The sequence below is a fragment of the Nerophis ophidion genome, linkage group LG26 (genome assembly GCF_033978795.1).
Source record: "Nerophis ophidion isolate RoL-2023_Sa linkage group LG26, RoL_Noph_v1.0, whole genome shotgun sequence".
Classification (NCBI taxonomy): domain Eukaryota; kingdom Metazoa; phylum Chordata; class Actinopteri; order Syngnathiformes; family Syngnathidae; genus Nerophis; species Nerophis ophidion.
In genome coordinates this window covers 35,447,150-35,469,966 of record NC_084636.1, presented here as the reverse complement: position 1 = coordinate 35,469,966, position 22,817 = coordinate 35,447,150, and the positions used below count along the sequence as shown (strand labels likewise).

The window sequence follows — 22,817 nt, the reverse complement described above, 5'->3', positions numbered from 1 at the left end:
CAACAGTCCGGGGTCTCCGCTGTCCTATTTTACGCTTCATAATGCACCACACATTTTCCATGGGAGACAGGTCTGGACTGCAGGCGGGCCAGGAAAGTACCCGCACTCTTTTTTTATGAAGCCACGCTGTTGTAACACGTGCTGAATGTGGTTCGACATTGTCTTACTGAAGTAAGCAGGGGCGTCCATGAAAAAGACGGCACTTAGATGGCAGTATATGTTGTTCCAAAACCTGTATGTACCTTTCAGCATTAATGGTGCCTTCACAGATGTGTAAGTTACCCATGCCTTGGGCACTAATGCACCCCCATACTATCACACATGCTGGCTTTTCAACTTTGCGTGGATAACAGTCTGGATGGTTCACTTCCCCTTTGGTCCGGATGACACGATGTAGAATATTTCCAAAAACAATTTGCAATGTGGACTCGTCAGACCACAGAACACTTTTCCACTTTGCATCAGTCCATCTTAGATGATCTCGGGCCCAGAGAAGCCGGCAGCGTTTCTGGATGTTGTTGATAAATGTAGCGACCAACTGTATTTAGTGACAGTGGTTTTCTGAAGTGTTCCTGAGCCCATGTGGTGATATCCTTTAGAGATTGATGTCAGTTTTTGATACAGTGCCGTCTGAGGGATGGAAGGTCACGGTCATTCAATGTTGGTTTCCGGCCATGCCGCTTACGTGGAGTGATTTCTCCAGATTCTCTGAACCTTTTGATGATATTATGGAGCGTAGATGTTGAAATCCCTAAATGTCTTGCAATTGCACTTTGAGAAATGTTGTTCTTCAATCAATCAATCAATGTTTACTTATATAGCCCTTAATCACAAGTGTCTCAAAGGGCTGCACAAACCACTACGACATCCTCGGTAGGCCCACATAAGGGCAAGGAAAACTCACCCAGTGGGACGTTGGTGACAATGATGACTATGAGAACCTTGGAGAGGAGGAAAGCAATGGATGTCGAGCGGGTCTAACATGATACTGTGCAAGTTCAATCTATAATGGATCCAACACAGTTGCGAGAGTCCAGTCCAAAGCGGATCCAACACAGCAGCGAGAGTCACGGGACTCACAGCAGAGCCAGCAGGAAAACATCCCCAAGCGGAGGCGGATCAGCAGCGAAGGGATGTCCCCAGCCGATACACAGGCAAGCGGTACATGGCCACCGGATCGGACCGGACCCTCTCCACAAGGGAGAGTGGGACATAGGAGAAAAAGAAAAGAAACGGCAGATCAACTGGTCTACAAAGGGAGTCTATTTAAAGGCTAGAGTATACAAATGAGTTTTAAGATGAGACCTAAATGCATGTATGTATATATATATGTATATGTGTATATATATATATGTATGTGTATATATATATGTATATATATATGTATATATATATATATATGTATGTGTATATGTGTATATATATATATGTATGTGTATATATATATGTATATATATATATATATATATATATGTATGTGTATATGTGTATATATATATATGTATGTGTATATATATATGTATATATATATATATATATATATATGTATGTGTATATGTGTATATATATATATATATATATACAGTATATATATATATATATAGGAATTCACTTGTCTCTCTTTAGTAGTACTACTGTACTTTGGTAGTACTCCAGTCCACGTTGTTACATGGTTTACTGTCACACCACTGTACAAAAAGAAAAACTGTAAAGAATGTTAGTCTTCTATTTGTATATGGTAGTTCTAAAAGTCCAACCAAAGTCGTCCAGTCAGCACTTTTGTCTCCGAAATAAAAAACGTTTCTGACTGTTTTTAATAAAAAAAATATTCAAAAAATAGTCTTCTTTTTATTATTACACCAACAAAAATAACTTTTTTTCTTTGCTTTGGTTGACAAATAACAAACAAGGTGGATTTTTTTTGTTCCTTTTTCTTTGTATTTTCACTGCCGGACAAGAACTCCCAAGATGAAGATTGAAGAAAAAACACATTTGAATAGTAATACTAGTAATTATAGTAACACTACGCTAATGGGGAAAGTCATAGCGTGGCTCAGATGGTGGAGCAACTCGAAAGGTTCCAGGTTCGATCCCCGCTTCTGCCATCCGAGTCAGTGCCGATGTGTCCTTGGGCAAGGCACCTGCTTTCCCTTCACTTATTAACAGTAATCATAGTAATAAGTACTTGAAGGTAGAAAATGACTACTGTGTACAATAAAAACAAAGGAATACTTATATATGTATGTTGAGAATAATACATGAATATATGCTTCATTTCAAAGAATAAATAATAAAAGTAATAAGTAACAGAATGTGTGACCATTAAATATCTGAATGTGAATAAATGTTGATATTATGAAATGATAACTAAATGTATGTTTAATTTACATGTTGTACGTTAACATTAGGTAACAAATAGGTGAATGTCCTGCAATTTAATAATGAGTGTTATTTTCAGCAAGGTACTTGTGTTGTACTTTGATGTACTCCTACTTCCAAGTGACTTTGTCAAGTACTAGTAAAGGAAGAGATGATGCAGTACTTGAAGTCTTTACTTTTGTCCTGAGATGAAGATCAACTTCATGAAGACACCTTATCAATGTCAACATGACCAAAGTGGGCGTGGCCACACAGAAAGAAGGAAGGGGGCGGAGCCTCTTTCATTTTCTGATGTTTAGTTGGCCCTGTGATGAGATGGCCACTTGTCCAGGGTGTACCCCGCCTTCCGCCTGATTGTAGCTGAGATAGGCACCAGCGCCCCCCGCCACCCCAAAGGGAATAAGCGGTAGGAAATGGATGGATGAATGAAGTTCCTGGTCAAAGCTGTTATACATTCTATGCCTTGAGCTCTTACTTTGAAGGCCCTAAGAGCGGAAGTGGTGACATGTTGAGTGGAGCGAAGATGTTTATATATGTCGCCTATACTGTATAAAAGTACAAAATAACAAACACCGAGGGAGGCTCCAGTTTTACACGAGGACCACTTTATTTACTTTCTTTCAAAAACCTCCGCTCCACTCAAACTCTCACCACTTCCGCTCTTAGCGACTTCAAAGTAAGAGCTCGAGGCAAATACTGTATAACAGCTTATAACAGGAACTTAACATCACAAAGAGGCAAGCCCATAAAACAGGTTGCACCTATTTTTTATACAGTATAGGCGACATATATAAACCATCGGTTACATTTTGTTGTTGTTGTTGTTGTGTGTTGTGAGGCTCTGTATATTTTGGGGGACAGGTTAATATATTTGTTTGTTTTTGTTTTAACTGCCTGTGTTGTTTTTGCACTTATCCTGTTATTGTGTTGAAACGAGGACGTTTCTTTCTGTAGGAGGGGAGGTATGTAACCTATTTTTATGGGCTTGCCTCTTTGTGATGTTAAGTTCCTGTTAGAAGCTCTTCTACAGTATATGCCTTGGAGTCTTATTTTGAAGGCCCGAGGAGCGGAAGTGGTGACAGGTTGAGTGGAGCGGAGGTTTTTGAAAGAAAGTAAATAAAGTGGTCCTAAATAAAGTGTAAAACTGCAGCCTCCCTCTTTCTTATTTTGTACTTTTATACAGTATAGGCGACATATATAAACTCTCGCTTACAATAACAAAAACGGAGGCTCTAGTTTTACACGAGGACCACTTTATTTCAAAACGTTTTTCTTTTTTTAAATGTTTCAACAATTTCCACAATAACAAACAGATGAGAAACAATAATCAAAATAGTTCAAAAACAGTATAAAACATTACAAAACATAAACACAGTACAAAACAGCGCCAGGGGGTTGTAAATTCAAAGTAAAAAAAAAAAATATATAATAAAGCAGTTGCAAAGTGGCTCATTCAGATTCATTAAATAACTTAAATTTGGAACACAGCATCATCGTTTTTAACTTTATTTCAAACCTTTTTTTCTTTAAAATGTTTATTTATATATTTCAACAATTACAAACAGTAAGTCCAACAACAATATAAAACATTACAAAACATTATGAAAACAGTACAAAACAGCGTCAGGGGGTTGAAAATTCAAAATAACAAAAATAGAATAAAAAAATAAAAAAATAACAAAATAAAAATATATATATACATATATTTATATGTATATATGTATATATATATATATATAAAATAAACGAGGTGCAAAGCCATAGGCTCAATTAGATTCATTAAATAACTTAAATTTGGAACACAGCATCATCGTTTTTAACTTTATTTCAAACCTGTCTCTGCCTGCGTCACACAAGTGACGTCACTGTTGGAGAGCCATATAGCACACCGTGATTGGTGGATTCCTTCAGCTCCGCCCACAACGCTGTCAAGCACCATTCATATCAAACTCTCACTAACATTCAACTTTCATATTAGCGTGGGAGCCGCAAAATAAGATCTCACGTGTCTGAGACCCTGGTCTAATATATATATAGATGTGTCAGAAGTGCTACTGACACTTTGATCATGTTTGCTTTTCCTGTCTTTGAAATCACTTCCTGTCCTGCTGCTCTTATTTTCTTACTGTTTCCTGTTTGCTCTCTGTCTTTTGTGGCACCTTTACTCTCTGCTCCGTGTCTGCACACCTGTTCCTCGTTTAATTAGTTGTATTTAGTTCCACCTGAGTCCCTCCTTCACTGCTTCATCATTATTCTTTTTTGACGGATGTGGATCGGACGGGTTTTATTCGCAGTGAGTAATACTTTGCTCTTTTACACTGGCGTTCTATTGTTTGTCTTCATGCTTCTACCGTGTGCTTTATTGCTGATTTAAAGTTGTGTTTGTGTTGCTGTGACAGTTTGCTCTTTTACACTGGCGTTCTATTGTTTGTCTTGATGCTTCTACTGTGTGCTTTATTGCTGCTTGAAAATTGTTTGATTCGCGCTGCACATGCACATGTGTTAGGAACACAACATGTAGAAACACACATTTAGTGACAAACATGCACATGTGTTAGGAACACAACATGTAGAAACACACATTTAGTGACAAACATGCACATGTGTTAGGAACACAACATGTAGAAACACACATTTAGTGACAAACATGCACATGTGTTAGGAACACAACATGTAGAAACACACATTTAGTGACAAACATGCACATGTGTTAGGAACACAACATGTAGAAACACACATTTAGTGACAAACATGCACATGTTAGGAACACAACATGTAGAAACACACATTTAGTGACAAACATGCACATGTGTTAGGAACACAACATGTAGAAACACACATTTAGTGACAAACATGCACATGTTAGGAACACAACATGTAGAAACACACATTTAGTGACAAACATGCACATGTTAGGAACACAACATGTAGAAATACACATTTAGTGACAAACATGCACATGTGTTAGGAACACAACATGTAGAAACACACATTTAGTGACAAACATGCACATGTGTTAGGAACACAACATGTAGAAACACACATTTAGTGACAAACATGCACGTGTGTTAGGAACACAACATGTAGAAACACACATTTAGTGACAAACATGCACATGTGTTAGGAACACAACATGTAGAAACACACATTTAGTGACAAACATGCACATGTGTTAGGAACACAACATGTAGAAACACACATTTAGTGACAAACATGCACATGTTAGGAACACAACATGTAGAAACACACATTTAGTGACAAACATGCACATGTTAGGAACACAACATGTAGAAACAAGACACATTTAGTTGCTGACAAGCTGTCAGTCACCATGGCTCTCAACTGCTGGCTAAGAGAGTCAAGGTGTGGCTGAGTGTTTGCTACAGGTGAACACACCTGCCCTCACTGATTAGTGTTTGCTACAGGTGAACACACCTGCCCTCACTGATTAGTGTTTGCTACAGGTGAACACACCTGCCCTCACTGATTTGGTCCAACTATGGTTGTCAAAAGCTGGGTGTTTAGAAGGACATTTCAAAGTTGGGATCTCCAAGCTCAAAAGTCCGCTGTGAATACTTTTACACTTGTGATGCTTTGTTTAAGGTGTATTTACATAAAGTTGTCAGCTCTCCATGCATCACCAAACATCTGCAGAGATGTTGGTGCTGGCTTTCTTCTTGTTGTTGTTGTTCACCTTTGACATTTTGGGGTTTAAATAAATGTTAAAGTGTTAAACTGCATGTTTTGCCGTCCTTGGTTTGAAAGTCCAGTTTACAATGCTTACATGACCTTCACCCAAGGCGGGGTGTGATAGTTGCTGCTTTTTGGTGTGTGTGTGCGCTTTATAGATTTTAATATTTATTAGTAGGGGTGTGGGGAAAAATCAATTCGAATTAGAATCACGATTCTCATATTGTGCGATTCAGAATCAATTCTCATTTTTAGAAAAATCAACTAAAAAAAAATGATTAGGATTTCAGCATAGCAGTGATTAAAAATCCCTCATTGACATTATCATTAGACATTTATAAAAATAATAAAAAAGAACAATAGTGTCACAGTGGCTTACACTTGCAAGGCATCTCATAAGCTGGACAACACACTGTGTCCAATGTTTGCACAAAGATAAAATAAGTCATATTTTTGCTTCCTTTTAATAGTATAAACAAATTCACATTATTGCAATCAGTTGATAAAACATTGTCCTTTACAATTATAAAAGCTTTTTACACAAATCTGCTACTCTGCTAGCATGTCAGCAGACTGGGGTAGATCCTGCTGAAATCTATGTATTGAATGAATACACAATCCTTTTCAATTGGAAAAATATTGTTGTGAATTGAGAATCGCGTTGAATAGAAAAAATCGAATTATAATCAAATTGCGACCTCAAGAATCTATATCGAATCGTGGGACACCCAAAGATTCGGAGCCTTATTTTGTGGACTGCGTGGTTGGTAGAGTGACCGTGCCAGCAACCTGTGGATTCTTCCAATCCACTTTATTTACCGTATATAGCACATTTAAACAAATTGTTTCCAAAGTGCGGCACAACAATATTAAAAACATTCGAATACTATCTTAAGCTCCACCAATGACTGAAAAAAAATAAAAATTAATAATAAATATATACATAGAATAGAATGTACTTTATTGATCCTTGGGGGAAATTCAACACCACAGTTCACTTACAAACAATGAGATATATATGTGTGTGTGTGTGTGTGTGTGTGTGTGTGTATGTATGTATATATATATATATATTATGAATATCCCCCAAGGATCAATAAAGTACATTCCATTCTATGTATATATTTTCCCACGAAAGGAATAAATGTTTTGCTATGTCCTCATTTTCAATACAATGCAACTGTAAAAAATGTTCATAACATTGGAGGCTAGCAATTTGTGTTTTGTGGTAGTGTGCTTACAATTATGCTTTATAAAACTTTCTGAATTGTAAACTTAAAGGATTATATTTTCTGACCACACAACTCACGTAGTGTTAAAAGCCAAAGAATAAAAATGGGTCTTAAGACGAGACTTAAAACACTCCACATCGGGAGCAGTTTGAGTATGGAGGGCCACAGTGTTCCACAGCTTAGGGCCGACCACAGAGAAGGTCCTGTCTCCCCTAGTTTTAATTCCTGGTTCAATTCCCACCTTCTATTGACCTCGTCATGTACGTTGTGTCCTTGAGCAAGACGCTTCACTCTTGTTCCTGACGGTCGTCGACAAGGCTAATGTTGGTTTGGCGTTGGTAGTCTGAGGCCAATGTTCAAGTACCAATAATTGTCCCCCACTAGGTGTGGCAAAATTATCTGCATTTGACTCCTCACCCTGGATCACTTCCTGGGAGGTGAGGGGAGCAGTGAGCAGCAGTGGTGGCTGAGCTCGGGAATACATTTCGGTGATTAAACCCCCAATTACAACCCTTGATTCTGAGTGCCAAGCAGGGGAGTAATGGCTCCCATTTTTATAGTCTTTGGTATGACTCAGGCGGGGTTTGAACTCCAAACCTACCCATCTCAGGGCGGACTAATCTGTTTGGCGTTGGTCGTGTGCGACGCCAATGTTTATGTATGTTGTGTTTTATGCTCTTTTACAGGCCTGACATGTATGTATTGTTTATGCTCTTTTACAGGCCTGACATGTATGTATTTATGCTCGTATACAGGCCCGGCATGTATGTATTGTTTATGCTCTTTTACAGGCCTGACATGTATGTATTTATGCTCTTATACAGGCGCGGCATGTATGTATTGTTTATGCTCGTATACAGGCGCGGCATGTATGTCTTACTCATGTTCATTTACAGGCGCGGCATGTATGTATTGTTTATGGTCATTTACATGCCCGACATGTATGTATTGTTTATGGTCATTTACAGGCCCCGGCATGTATGAATGTGTGTATTGTTTATGCTCATTTACATGCTTGACATGTATTGTTGATGTTTATTGACAGGCTTGACATGTTTGTATGTCATGTCAAGCATGTCAATAAGCATTAACAACACATACATGCATGTGGAGTCTGTCAATGAGCATTAACAATACATACATGCATACGTGTGGAGCTTGTCAATGAGCATTTATAATACATGTGTGGAGCATGTCAATGAGCATTTATAATACATATGTGTGGTGCATGTCAATGAGCATTTATAATACATACGTGTGGAGCATGTCAATGAGCATTTATAATGCATATGTGTGGAGCATGTCAATGAGCATTAACAATACATAGGCTCCATATGTATATGTTTTGGAGTGTTTATTTTTGTCCTGAGATAAAGATACATTTCATGCAGGCATCTTGTGAATGTCAACATAGATAGTACTTTATTGATTCCTTCAGGAAAATTAAAATTCTAGCAGCAGTGTACAGAGTTGAGATCAATTAAAATAAAAGTAAATAATGGGGGTTTAAATGGAAACACAGAGAATTACAATAAGAATAAAAAATAAAAAGCAACAATGGGGAAAAAAAAAAAAATATATATATATATATATATATATATATATATATATATAACAGTAAAATAAGGATATAACAAGACAAAGTAGGCAGTAGTGACCATGTTATGAAAACGTAATGCACATGACCAAAGTAGGCGTGTCCACAAAGAAAGAAAGAAGGGTGGGCGTAGCATTTTCCTTTTATGATGTTAACTTGGTCCTGTGATGAGGTGGTGACATGTCCAGGGTTTACACCGCCTTCTGGCCCGATTGTAGCTGAGATAGGCATCTGACACCAAAGGAAATAAGTGGTAGGAAATGGATGGATGAATGAAGGTGGGGCTGAGTGTTGGCTACAGGTGAACACACCTGCCCTCACTGATTAGTGTTTGCTACAGGTGAACACACCTGCCCTCACTGATTAGTGTTTGCTACAGGTGAACACACCTGCCCTCACTGATTAGTGTTTGCTACAGGTGAACACACCTGCCCTCACTGATTTGGTCCAACTATGGTTGTCAAAAGCTGGGTGTTGGGACATTTCAAAGTTGTGATCTCCAAGCTGAAAAGTACGCTGTGAATATTTTTGCACTTGTGATGCTTTATGTAAGATGTATTTACAAAAGGTTCTTAGCTCTCCATGCATCACCAAACATCTGCAGAGATGTTGGTGCTGACTTTCTTGTTGTTGTTCATCTTTTGACATTTTGGGGTTTAAATAAATATTGTGCCATCCTTGGTTTGAAAGTCTGGTTTACAATAGTTACATTACCTTCACCCGAGGCGGGGGGGGGTGATAGTTGCTGCTTGTGTGTGTGTGTGTGTGTGGCCGGCCAATGTTGGATGTATTGTGTATCTGGGGAAATAAGAGGTTGGCATCACTAACATAGCCCTGTGCTGGTTTACGTCCTCCATCAACAACGGAACCTTCTCTGTGAACAGAGCCAAACATTCCTCCCGCTGTGCCACCTTCACCTGAGGGGTCCCTAGGGCTCAATACTGGGTTCCATCCTGTTCTCCATCTACATGCTCTCCCTCAGCCAAGTCATTCATCGCCATAAAATTTCCTTTCATTTCTACACTGATGATACTAAATCTATCTTCCACTCAAGACAGACGATCCCTCTGGACTGGACCATTTGAAGGACTGCTTGCAGGACATAAAAGAGTGGATGTCAAAATTTCCTGCAGCTCAATGACAGAGTGAAATTCTTCTGTTCGGGAACTCCAACCCCCCAACTGTGCACAATAGCCAAGATCAAGTCTGTCCTCTCCCCCAGTGACTTAGAGGGTCGTGTTCATGCTCATCTTCTGCAGACTGGACTAATGGAATGCCCTCTATGCTGGGGTCACTGACAAGACCATATATAGCATGCAGTTGGTACAAAATGCTGGTGACAGGCACAAAAATGAGGGAACACATTTCTCCCATCCTCTCCTCCCTTCACTGGCTCCTGGTGAAGCACAGAGTGAAATTTAAGATCCTTACGTATGTCTTCAAAGCGCTCCGTGGTCTTGCCCCAGCTTACATCAAACATCTCCTGGACCAACCTATCAGCTCCAGGCTTGGTCGTTGCCTCAGATCTGACAACCAGATGACCTTGAAGGTCCCACAGTCAAACCTAGTGACAAAGAGAGACTGTGCATTTTCAATGATGGTACCTGGCCTATGGAATAAGCTCCCCCTGAAAGTCAAGTCCGCCACCACTCTGGACACTTTTAGAGCACAGCTTAAAACTCACCTCTTTGCCGCAAATGACTTGATTTGTGTTCATGTGTCTTAAATGTTTGTTCTAAATTCCTTTCCGTCCCTGTTTTTTTTTTTGTTTCTCCACTCAGGCTGCACCCCAGGCTGATGTAATGGTTCCTTGTGTGGGTGCAATAATTGAAAATAACTAAACTTTTTTTGTTTCTTCAAGGTCAATTTTGTAGAGTCTGGTCTACAATACAAGGTCTATGTATATTTTCTTTTTTATCTTCAAGGTCAATTTTAAGGAGTCTGTTCATCTACAATACAAGGTAAATTTATTTTATTTGTGTCATGGTTTTTAACTACAAGGTCAGTATGTATTTAACTTGTGTCACTGTTTTTGTTTCCTCATGGTTTTTGATATCTACAATACAAGGTCAATATGTATTTTATTTGTGTCATGGTTTTGTGAACTACAAGGTCAATTTTGGGGGGGAAGGAGAGTCTGACTAATAAAATACATATTTACCTTGTATTGTAGATGACCCGACTCCCCTTCCCCCCCCAAAATTGACCTTGTAGTTAACAAAAACCATGAGGACACAAATAAAATACACATTTACCTTGTATTGTAGATGACCAAAGTTTGTTAACTACAAGGTCAATTTGTGGGGGTTTTTTGTCAGTTTTTATTTCCTCATGGTTTTTGATATCTACAATACAAGGTAGATGTTTTTTTTTGTTTGTTTTTTATCTTCAAGGTCAATTTTGTGGGGTCTAGTCATCTACAATACAGGGTCAGTATGTATTTAATTTGTGTCATGGTTTTTAACTACAAGTCAGTATGTATTTAACCTGTGTCACTGTTTTTGTTTCCTCATGGTTTGTGATATCTACAATACAAGGTTAATATGAATTTAATTTGTCATGGTTTTCGTTATCTACAAGGTCAATTTTAAGGAGTGTGGTCATCAAAAATACAAGGTAAATTTGTATTTTAACTACACGGTCAGTCTGTATATTGTGTCATTGTTTTTGTTTCCTCTTGGTTTTTGATATCTACAATACAAGGTCAATGTATATTTTATTTGTGTCATGGTTTCTATTAACAAGGTCAATTTTGGGGGGTGTCTCATCTCTAATACAAGGTCAATATTTATTTTATATGTCATGCTTTTTGTTACTACAAGGTCTATGTATTTTGGGCCTTTTTTTTTTTTTTTTCTCTCATGGTTTTTGATATCTACATTACAAGGTCAATATGTATTTAATTTGTCATGGTTTTTGTTATCTACAAGGTGAATTTTAAGGAGTGTGGTCATCAAAAATACAAGGTAAATTTGTATTTTAACTACACGGTCAGTATGTATATTGTGTCATTGTTTTTGTTTCCTCATGGTTTTTGATATCTACAATACAAGGTCAATATATATTTTATTTGTGTCATGGTTTGTATTAACAAGGTCAATTTTGGGGGGTGTCTCATCTATAATACAAGGTAAATTTGAATTTTATGTTTTTTGTTACAAGGTCGGTATGTATTTTGGGCCTTTTTTTTTTTTCCTCGTGGTTTTTGATATCTACAATACAAGGTTAATATGTATTTCATTTGTCATGTTTTTTGTTATCTACAAGGTCAATTTTAAGGAGTCTGTTCATCTACAATACAAGGTAAATTTGTATTTTATTTGTCATGTTTTTTAACTACAAGGTCAGTATGTATTTAACTTGTGTCACTGTTTTTATTTCCTCATGGTTTTTGATATCTACAATACAAGGTCAATATGTATTTTATTTGTGTCCTCATGGTTTTTGTCTGATGAATAAAATACATATTTACCTTGTATTGTAGATGACCAAAGTTTTTGTTAACTACAAGGTCAATTTGTGGGGGATTTTGTGCCATCAAAAACAATGACACAAACCCCCCCACAAATTGACCTCGTAGTTAACAAAAACTTTGGTCATCTACAATACAAGGTAAATATGTATTTTATTCGTCAAAGTTTTTAACTACAAGGTCAATTTGTGGGGGGTTTTGTGTCATTGTTTTTGTTTCCTCATGGTTTTTGATATCTACAAGGTAAATGTATTTTTTTGTAATGTTTTTTTTATCTTCAAGGTCAATTTTGTGGGGTCTAGTCATCTACAATACAGGGTCAGTATGTATTTAATTTGTGTCATGGTTTTTAACTACAAGTCAGTATGTATTTAACCTGTGTCACTGTTTTTGTTTCCTCATGGTTTGTGATATCTACAATACAAGGTCAATATGTATTTCATTTTTCATGGTTTTTATCTACAAGGTAAATTTTAAGGTGTGGTCATCAAAAATACAAGGTAAATTTGTATTTTATCTACACGGTCAGTATGTATATTGTCATTGTTTTTGTTTCCTCATGGTTTTTGATATCCACAATACAAGGTCAATGTATATTTTATTTGTGTCATGGTTTTTGTTACTACAAGGTTGGTATGTATTTTGGGACTTTTTATTTTTATTTTTATTTGTTTTCCCTCATGGTTTTTGATATCTACAATCCAAGGTTAATATGTATTTCATTTGTCATGGTTTTTATCTATTAGGTCAAGTTTAAGAAGTCAGGTCATCTATAATACAAGGTAAATTTGTATTCAATTAGTGTCCATGGATTTTGTTGTCTACAAGGTCAATTTTAAGGAGTCTTGTCTTCTACAATACAAGGTAAATTTGTATTTTATTTGTCATGCTTTTTGTTACTACAAGGTCTGTATGTATTTTGGGCCTTTTTTTATTAATTTTTTTTCCTCATGGTTTTTGATATCTACAATACAAGGTTAATATGTATTTAATTTGTCATGGTTTTTATCTACAAGGTCAATTTTAAGGAGTCTGTTCATCTACAATACAAGGTAAATTTGTATTTTGCCAGTCATGGTTTTTAACTACAAGGTCAGTATGTATTTAACTTGTGTCACTGTTTTTGTTTCCTCATGGTTTTTGATATCTACAATACAAGGTCAATATGTATTTTATTTGTCCTCATGGTTTTTGTCTGACAAATAAAATACATATTTACCTTGCATTGTAGATGACCAGACTCCCCCCCCCCCCCCCCCAAATTGACCTTGTAGTTAACAAAAACCATGAGGACACAAATAAAATACATATTGACCTTGTATTGTAAATATCAAAAGCCATGAGAAAACAATGACACAAAACCCCCCACAAATTGACCTTGTTGTTAGCAAAAACTTTGACGAATAAAATACATATTTACCTTGTATTGTAGATGACCAAAGTTTTTAACTACAAGGTCAATTTGTGGGGGGTTTTGTGTCATTGTTTTTGTTTCCTCATGGTTTTTGATATCTACAATACAAGGTAAATGTACTTTTTTTGTTTTTTTTTATCTTCAAGGTCAATTTTTGGGGGGGTATATTTATCTACAATACAGGGTCAGTATGTATTTAATTTGTCATGGTTTTTAACTACAAGGTCAGTATGTATTTAACCTGTGTCACTGTTTGTGTTTCCTCATGGTTTGTGATATCTACAATACAAGGTCAATATGTATTTCATTTGTCCTCATGGTTTTTGTTACTACAAGGTTGGTATGTATATCAGGCCTTTTTTTTGTTTAGGGTCAGGGTTTGACCTTTTTGTTTTACTGTTTTTGATATCTCCAATAAGTTTAGGTATTTTGTCGTCGTCATGGTTTCTATTAACCACAAGGTCAATTTTGGGGGTCTGGTCATCTACAATCCAAGTTCGATTTGTATTTAATTTGTCCTTTTTATCTTCAAGGTCACTTTTGCACTTATGGTCATCTACAATACAAGGTCACTATGTATTTCATTTGTCATGGTTTCCATTAATTACAAGGTCAATTTTGGGGGGCTCTGGTTATCTACAATACAAAGTAAATATGTATTTTTTTGCCATGGTATTTATCTACAAGGTCAATATGAATTTTATTTGTGTCTCGTGGTTTTTGTTATCTACAAAGTCAATTTTGGGGGCTGGTCATCTACAATACAAGGTCAATATGTATTTCCTTTGTCATGGTTTTTGATATCTACAATCCAAGGTTAATATGTATTTCATTTGTCATGGTTTTTATTAACAAGGTCAATTTTGGGGGGTGTGGGATCATCTATAATACTAGGTCAATATGTATTTTTTTTTTGTCATGGTTTTTAACTGCAAAGTCAATATGTAATTTGTCATGTTTTTTGTTATCTACAAGGTCAATTTTAAAGAATCTGGTCACCTACAATACAAGGTAAATTTGTATTTTATTTGTGTCATGGTTTTTAACTACATGGTCAGTATGTATTTAACCTGTGTCACTGTTTGTGTTTCCTCATGGTTTGTGATATCTACAATACAAGGTCAATATGTATTTAATTTGTCATGAGTTTTGTTATCTACAAGGTCAATTTTAAGGAGTGTGGGCATCAAAAATACAAGGTAAATTTGTATTTTAACTACACGGTCAGTACGTATATTGTCATTGTTTTTGTTTCTTCATGGTTTTTGATATCCTCTAATACAAGGTCAATGTATATTTTATTTGTGTCATGGTTTCTATTAACAACAAGGTCAATTTTGGGGGGCGTCTGATCATCTATAATACAAGGTCAATATGTATTTTTTTTGTCATGGTTTTTAACTACAAAGTCAATATGTAATTTGTTATGTTTTTTGTTATCTACAAGGTCAATTTTAAAGAGTCTGGTAATCTACAATACAAGGTCAATTTGTATTTTATTTGTCATGGTTTTTGTTACTACAAGGTTGGTATGTATTTCGGGACTTTTTCTTTTTTAGGGTTAGGGTTTGGCCTTTGTTTTAATGTTTTTGATATCTACAATAAGTTTATGTATTTTGTCGTCATGGTTTCTATTAACTACAAGGTCAATTTTGGGGTTCTGGTCATCTACAATCCAAGTTCGATTTGTATTTAATTTGTGTCCTTTTTATCTTCAAGGTCACTTTTGCACGTATGGTCATCTACAATACAAGGTCACTATGTATTTCATTTGTCATGGTTTCTATTAATTAGAAGGTCAATTTTGGGGGGCTCTGGTTATCTACAATACAAAGTAAATATATATTTTTTGCCATGGTATTTATCTACAAGGTCAATTTTGGGGGTCTGGTTATCTATAATACAAGGTCAATATGAATTTTATTTGTGTCTCGTGGTTTTTGTTATATACAAGGTCAATTTTGGGGGTCTGGTCATCTACAATACAAGGTCAATATGTATTTCCTTTGTCATGGTTTTTGTTATCTACAAGGTCAATTTTAAGGAGTCTGGTCTTCTACAATACAAGGTCAGTATGTATTTAATTTGTGTCCTCATGGTTTTTGTTTTCTACAAGGTCAATTTTAGGGGTCTTGTCATCGACAATACATGTTAAATATGTATTTAATTTGTGTCCTCATGGTTTTTGATATCTACAAGGTCAAAATTGGTTTATTCCACTATGCAATGCAACACTCTTACCTAATGTTATCCATGTATTCATTCATGTGACTAATTTCTCATTCTTACACCCTGCAGCGCTACAACAGTACACAAGTCTTACACAATGTGTTATGGGTCACGTTCCTGCTTCTCCTCCTGCTGTGCGGACTGAGTGCATGGCGGAGCACATCAACAGGTGTTCCCTCTCCGCTGCGGGTGTGCCTCTGCAAGAGATCTGCAATCAACACACCTGCCGGTGATGAGCAACCAGCCTTCATAAGCCAGCGCGTCTTAAGATCCGGTGCCAGAACGTAGTTTCTCCTACCAGTACAGTAAGCCAACACATCTCCAGCCTTCTTGCTCCCTGTGTTCCCTTCCTGTCGAGTTGACGGTCTTTCGTGTTGTGTCGTCCTCCAGCTTCCTCGTCGTCTACCTGGACCCACTTTGGATTCCCTCTTGCCTCCCTGGACCAAGACCTCGCTCCTGCCCTCTGACGTCCAAGCCTTTTTCTTCTTTTGGACTTCCACCTCTATCTCAACACGCACACTCAACACCCTCTGGTGACCACGCTCAGATAATACTTACACATAGTCACACTCCATCTCTTTAAGGTAATCACACACTGCACTCACATACTGAGTTGTCAATAAACACGCTGGCAGCTAACATCATCGTCTCTCTGCAGTCTTCTTTTCCCGCTGTTTTGTCACACAATCTTACTTATTTTGTCATTCATTTGTTCATCCACGTTATCATTCTTACACCATGCACCGCAACAACACTATAGTATAGGTGTAATATGATCAAACTTTCTTGTTAAAAGTATAACAGCAGCATTTTGTACCAACTAATATTTTAATGCTAGACAAAAGGAGGCCAGAAAAAAATAGATAACAGTAATGTAGAGAGATGTAAATAACTGATTAATAATGATCTCAGAGTCTCTAGTGGACAAAATAGGACATATTTCAGGGAGATTACGGAGATGAAAGAAGGCTGTTTTACACTCCTAATGTGACTGAAACGAAAGTTGTGTTGGTTACACTCTTAATGTGTGACTCAAACGAGAGAGTTAGGTTGAAGATAATATCCAGATTCTTTATCGAGTAGCTTTGTGTAATTGTTTGGTTGTCACTAGGGGTGTAACGGTACGTCTATTTGTATTGAACCTTTTCGGTACGGGATTTCGGTTTGGTTCGGAGGTGAACTGAACGACACGGACATATAAGTACCGCATCGCACGTTGTGTAAACAATGCACACCGAGGCACCATGAATTCATTTACGTGGACCCCGACTTAAACAAGTTGAAAAACGTATTCGGGTGTTGAATGGAATATGTACTGTATTGTGCAATCTACTAATAAAAGTTTCAATCGATCAAAAAACAACACACAGCATGCTAGCAACGACTGGTAGATAGACTGACCACACCTCCACTTTTCACGGGATAAGTCCTCTTTGCGGAGCTGTCCAGGTGGAGTTTCTTAAATGCCTCAAATGTCCGGCATTTTAAGTTATGGTTGCGTGTATTTTCAATGTACGTTCAGGGTTAAAGGGGCTAAAAACAAAAAAGTGGTGCATGCAGCGTTAACATTGGTGAGGGCGGGCCAGAGACAGAGAGTGAGAGATTTATGATAAACGCGCATGCGTCGCCAGGCTCTGCTTTTTACCCATACATTTATCACTTTTTGTTATCTATAGCACGGGTGTCAAAAGTGTGCCCCGGAGGCCATTTGCGGAACACAGCTAATGTTTTAAAGGCCCATGGCACATTCTAAAAATACTATTAAAATAAACAAACAAAAGTGAAATAAAAAAGCTTAAAGGCTAAATGTAATTTAGAAAAAGTTGCAATGTTGACTAATAAAACAAAGCTGTTTTTTTTTCTTTCAAACTGTCATTGCTCAAAACATAATATTGAATAAAAATTAATATTATGAATTATTGACCTATCCAAGTTTCCGATTTACTTCACATCAAATATTCCACAAAGAAAAATATTTTTGGTGGAAGATTTATCAAATGTGTTAAATCAAAAAATTTATATTTTGTTGTTTTCTTACTGTACCGAAAATGAACCGAACTCTGACCTCTGAACCGAGGTATGTACCGAACCAACATTTTTGTGTAGCGTTACACCCCTAGTTGTCACATGTTATGGTTGTATTAAATGGGTGTGTAATTGTTTGGTTGTCAAATGTTACGGTGGTTTATTAAATGGGTGTGTGGTTTATTAAATGGGTGTGTAATTGATTGGTTGTCAAATGTTACGGTGGTGTTATTAAATGGGTGTGTAATTGATTGGTTGTCAAATGTTACGGTGGTGTTATTAAATGGGTGTGTAATTGTTTGGTTGTCAAATGTTACGGTGGTTTATTAAATGGGTGTGTGGTTTATTAAATGGGTGTGTAATTGATTGGTTGTCAAATGTTACGGTGGTGTTATTAAATGGGTGTGTAATTGATTGGTTGTCAAATGTTACGGTGGTGTTATTAAATGGGTGTGTAATTGATTGGTTGTCAAATGTTACGGTGGTTTATTAAATGGGTGTGTAATTGATTGGTTCTCAAATGTTACGGTGGTTTATTAAATACGTGGATAAATGTTTGGTTGTCACAAGTGGTATTATTAAATGAGTGTCTTTGTTCAGCAGGACCGATAATCAGCATTTTCGTTTCCTTAGCGATGAGTTGCAAAACGTTAGCTGACATCCATTGTTTAATTTCATTAAGACACGCCTCCAGCTGACTACAATCCGGCGTGTGGGTCAGCTTTGGGGGCATGTAGAGTTGGGTGTCATGATCATAACAGTGAAAGCTAACACCGTATTTGCGTATGATGTCACCTAGCGGCAGCATGTAGATGCTGAAGAGTGCAGGGCCAAGGACCGAACCCTGGGGAACTCCACACGTTACCTTAACATAGTCCGAGGTCACACTGTTATGGGAGACGCACTGCACCCTGTCAGTAAGATAAGAGTTAAACCAAGACAGGGCTAAGTCTGACATACCAATTCGTGTTTTGATACGCTCTAATAAAATATTGTGATCGACTATCGAAAGCAGCGCTAAGATCGAGGAGCAGCAACATAGATGACGCATCAGAATCTATCGTTAGCAATAGATCATTAGTCATTTTTGCGAGGGCTGTCTTAGTAGAGTGATTTGCCCTGAAACTGGATTGAAAGGTTTCACATAGATTTTTAGACGCTAAGTGTTCATTTAACTGCTCTGCAACAATTTTTTCGAGGATTTTCGAAATAAAGGGAAGGTGAGACACCGGTCGGTAGTTTACCATGAGGTCAGGATCGAGGTTAGGTCTTTTAAGGAGAGGATGAATAACCGCTTTTTTGAATGCTAGGGGAACAGTGCCCGAGGAAAGTGATAAGTTTATAATATTTAGCAATGATGGACCTAATAATACAAAGAAGTCCTTAAAAAGTTTCCCAGGAAGTGGGTCAAATAAACATGTTTGTTTTATTCCATTTACACGTAACAATTCTTCTGTTATTTCATCAAAACGAGAGAAACTATTTTGGATATTTGCAGTATCCGCCGTATATAGTCGTATCTGTGTTAATAGAACCTAGTTGTAGCTGAGACGCATTGTCTTTAATCTCCTTTCTAATAAGTTCAATTTTCTTATTAAAGAACTTCATAAAGTCATCTGCCGAATGGGTGGAGCTACTGGAAGGAGTCCCTTGTTGGGTTAGCGATGCTACTGTACTAAACAAAAATTTGGGATCGTTTTTATTAAGGCGGATGAGATTGGAGTAATTAGTTTTAGCTAAGGTAAGCATGCGTTTATAAGTTATTAAACTATCACTCCATGCTTGATGGTGCACCTCAAGTTTAGTCGTGCGCCATTTGCGTTGCAGCTTTCTACATAAGAATTTCTGAGCTCTAATTTCTTCTGTAAACCATGGCGTACGCCTTTTTGGAGCCTTTTTTTAACTTCAGCGGTGCTATACTATCAATGGTTTCGCGCAGGGCGTGGTTAAAGTTGTTAGTGAGGTTATCAATAGAGCCCACATACTTTGGGAATGGTGCCATTACCGAGGGCAGTGGACCAGCAAGAGTTGTTGTGGCAGCATTATTGTTGCGGCTGCTATAGCAGTTATTATTATTATTATTAGCTTGCCGAACATGAGTCTGAACCTCGAATTTTATAAGGTAATGATCGGACATTACTTTAGTGGAGTATCATAACTTTGGAAACGGTGATACCTCTGACAAGCACTAGGTATATCGTATTACCGCTGTGATGCGTCGGTACATTTATTATTTGTGTAAGTCCACAGCTATCGATTATAGTCTGGAGCGCCACGCACGCTGGGTCCGATGGGGTATTCATATGGGTATTAAAGTCCCCCATTATGATTATATTATCGGCGTGCGTCACTAGATCAGCAACAAACTCTGAGAACTCACTGATAAAGTCCAAATAGGGCCCTCGGGGGCGGTAGATAACAGCCAGGCACAGAGGCAGCGGTGTGGCAGACCTCATAGAAAGCACCTCAAACGATTTATATTTATTATTTAAGTTAGGACTAAAATTAAAGTTTTCGTTGTATATTAGTGCGCCCCCCTCCTTTTAAGGGGACGGGCAATATGCGCATTCGTATAGTTAGGAGGAGATGCCTCATTTATTGCAAAAACGTTGTCTGGTTTAAGCCAGGTTTCGCTAAGACCGATGACGTTAAGATTGTTGTCTCTAATGACCTCATTAACTAATAACGTTTTGGGAGACAATGATCTGATGTCTAGAAAGACCATATTATAGGTAGTGGGCTGTTTTAAGGAGTTGTTGATAAAATGATCCGTAGTAGCAATATTAATAATGTTGCGTTTATTATGCGCAGTGTACTTAAAATAGCTACGACCATATCTAGGAATTGATATGACGGGAATTTTCAGATTGTCTACTTGGTGCCGCGTTAAACTGAACTCATCATAATTTGCCACCTCAGTAGAACGCATTTCTAACTCTGACGTAGTCATAGCAGAAAAACCATTATGTGAGTTGTTTATTATTCTAAGAAAATTGCTATGTGTACAGGGTTTATCCAGCCTGGCGCTGGCTAATTCTAATTTAACTGACTCCATACCCAGGCTAGCAGGCTCTGCAATTGCTTGTGACCGGGCTTGCACTAGTGCAGTTAGTCAAATGTGGCTCAATGCGAAATCTATGTTCCAAGACAAGAGGATAGCGCCTTCCTCAGCAAGCCAGGTTTGCCCCAGAAAGAGGGCCAATTATCAATAAACGTAAGTCCCTGTTGTCTACAGAAGCTATCCAGCCACTTGTTAAGAGAGACTAATCTGCTATACCTCTCATCATTGCCTCTCCCAGGCAGGGGGCCAGAAACAATTACTCGATGCCTGGACATCTTTCTAGCGAGATTATGTGACTCTTTGAAATCTCTGATTGTCTCATCCTAACGTCATTAGAGCAAACGTGTATATCTATGTTCGCATAACTAGTGGTGCGGTTAGCCTGTCGTACGTGTTTACTAGGCCTGTTGCGAGTCAGCTCCTTAAGATTAGCTTCAATGTCAGGTGCTCTGCCCCCGGGAATACACTTAATTGTGGCTGGTTTGCTAAGCTTTATGTTTCGGGTGATGTAGTCCCCTATGACTAAAGTGTGGTGCCCGGTAGACTGGGGTGTAGGACTAACTAAAGGGCTAAATCTATTATGCGTCTCAACCGGTACACCGTAGCTTGTAGGCCGCTTAGGGCTGCTACAAGCTGGGCTAGTTAGCTCGCTACAGCTAACGCTAGCAGATGTGTCCGCAACATCTAAAGTTACGAAATTACACTGCTCTAACTGGCGGACACGGCTCTCTAGCATAGCCAACCTATCCATGAGTAAAGTGCACGAAGCGCAGGAAGCCATACTCACAGAACTTTCTGTCGCCGAGTGGGGTGCCAGCTGTCTTCGGGAAGTGGTGGTCACGGTGGCGGGGGACTAACTTCCTTCAGACCGGTGCTGCATTTCTCCGCTAGCCTCGTTAGCTTAGTCGCTAGCTAGCTGAGGGCGGAGTGGTGAGACAGAGATCGGGTGATTTGCAAGTTAAATTGAACTATTAAATATGTTTGAGAAGTTGTAAGTAAATCTGCAAAACAGTTAAAAGCACACAGAACGATACTTAGCTTTTTTGCAACAAAAGCAGTCAGCAGGCAGTCATTCACGTTGATAAAACATTGTCCTTTACAATTATAAAAGCTTTTTTTTTCAAATCTACTACTTTGCTTGCATGTCAGCAGACTGTGGTAGATCCTGCTAAAATCCTTTGTATTGAATGAATACAGAATCGCGTTGAATCGAAAAAAATCGGTATATTATCGAATCGTGACTCCAAGAATCGATATTGAATCGAATCGTGGGACACCCAAAGACTCTCAGCCCTAATATATATACATATAAATATATAAATACATACATCCTCTCTTCTCTTAGGCGGTCCATCGTATCGAAGATGACGTAGCTTCCATTTTGTTGCTCTGGTGGGTGGCTATCGTTGCTGGCGACGATGCCACTCCATATGACTATGAAGTTCAATCCTGGAACCACACGTCCTGACACAATGGGGACATGTCAGGCCTGGATCAGGGGGCTGGGATGATTTTGGAATTGCAGGGTGGTGTCTTCGCCTCCGCTGATCCCTCCGTTGTTGGTTCCGACACTCCTCCAGGAACATGACCTCGTCATGCAACAGCGAACGCCAGAGCGATCAATTAGCTGCAGCTGTCTGAAGTTGCTGGGGTTTGATGTTGCAGCTCTTCAATATCCCTTTCAGTTGGTCTTTGTACCGCAGCTTTTGTCCTCCGGG

General features: G+C 38.0%; 2 long non-coding RNA genes across 2 annotated transcripts; one reads left to right on the top strand and one right to left on the bottom strand.

Annotated features, from left to right (window-relative positions):
• Positions 1-4,496: 4,496 nt before the first annotated feature.
• LOC133543662 (uncharacterized) lies at positions 4,497-16,652 on the top strand. Its single transcript, XR_009804467.1, has 3 exons — positions 4,497-4,672; positions 16,083-16,318; positions 16,404-16,652. It is a non-coding gene; the product is annotated as an uncharacterized LOC133543662 (long non-coding RNA).
• On the bottom strand, positions 9,661-22,719 carry LOC133543663 (uncharacterized). The gene is made up of 5 exons (XR_009804468.1): positions 22,428-22,719; positions 21,887-22,015; positions 16,312-16,515; positions 16,108-16,210; positions 9,661-10,462 (listed from the first exon to the last, which is right to left on the bottom strand). It is a non-coding gene; the product is annotated as an uncharacterized LOC133543663 (long non-coding RNA).
• Between the last annotated feature and the right edge of the window lie 98 nt (positions 22,720-22,817).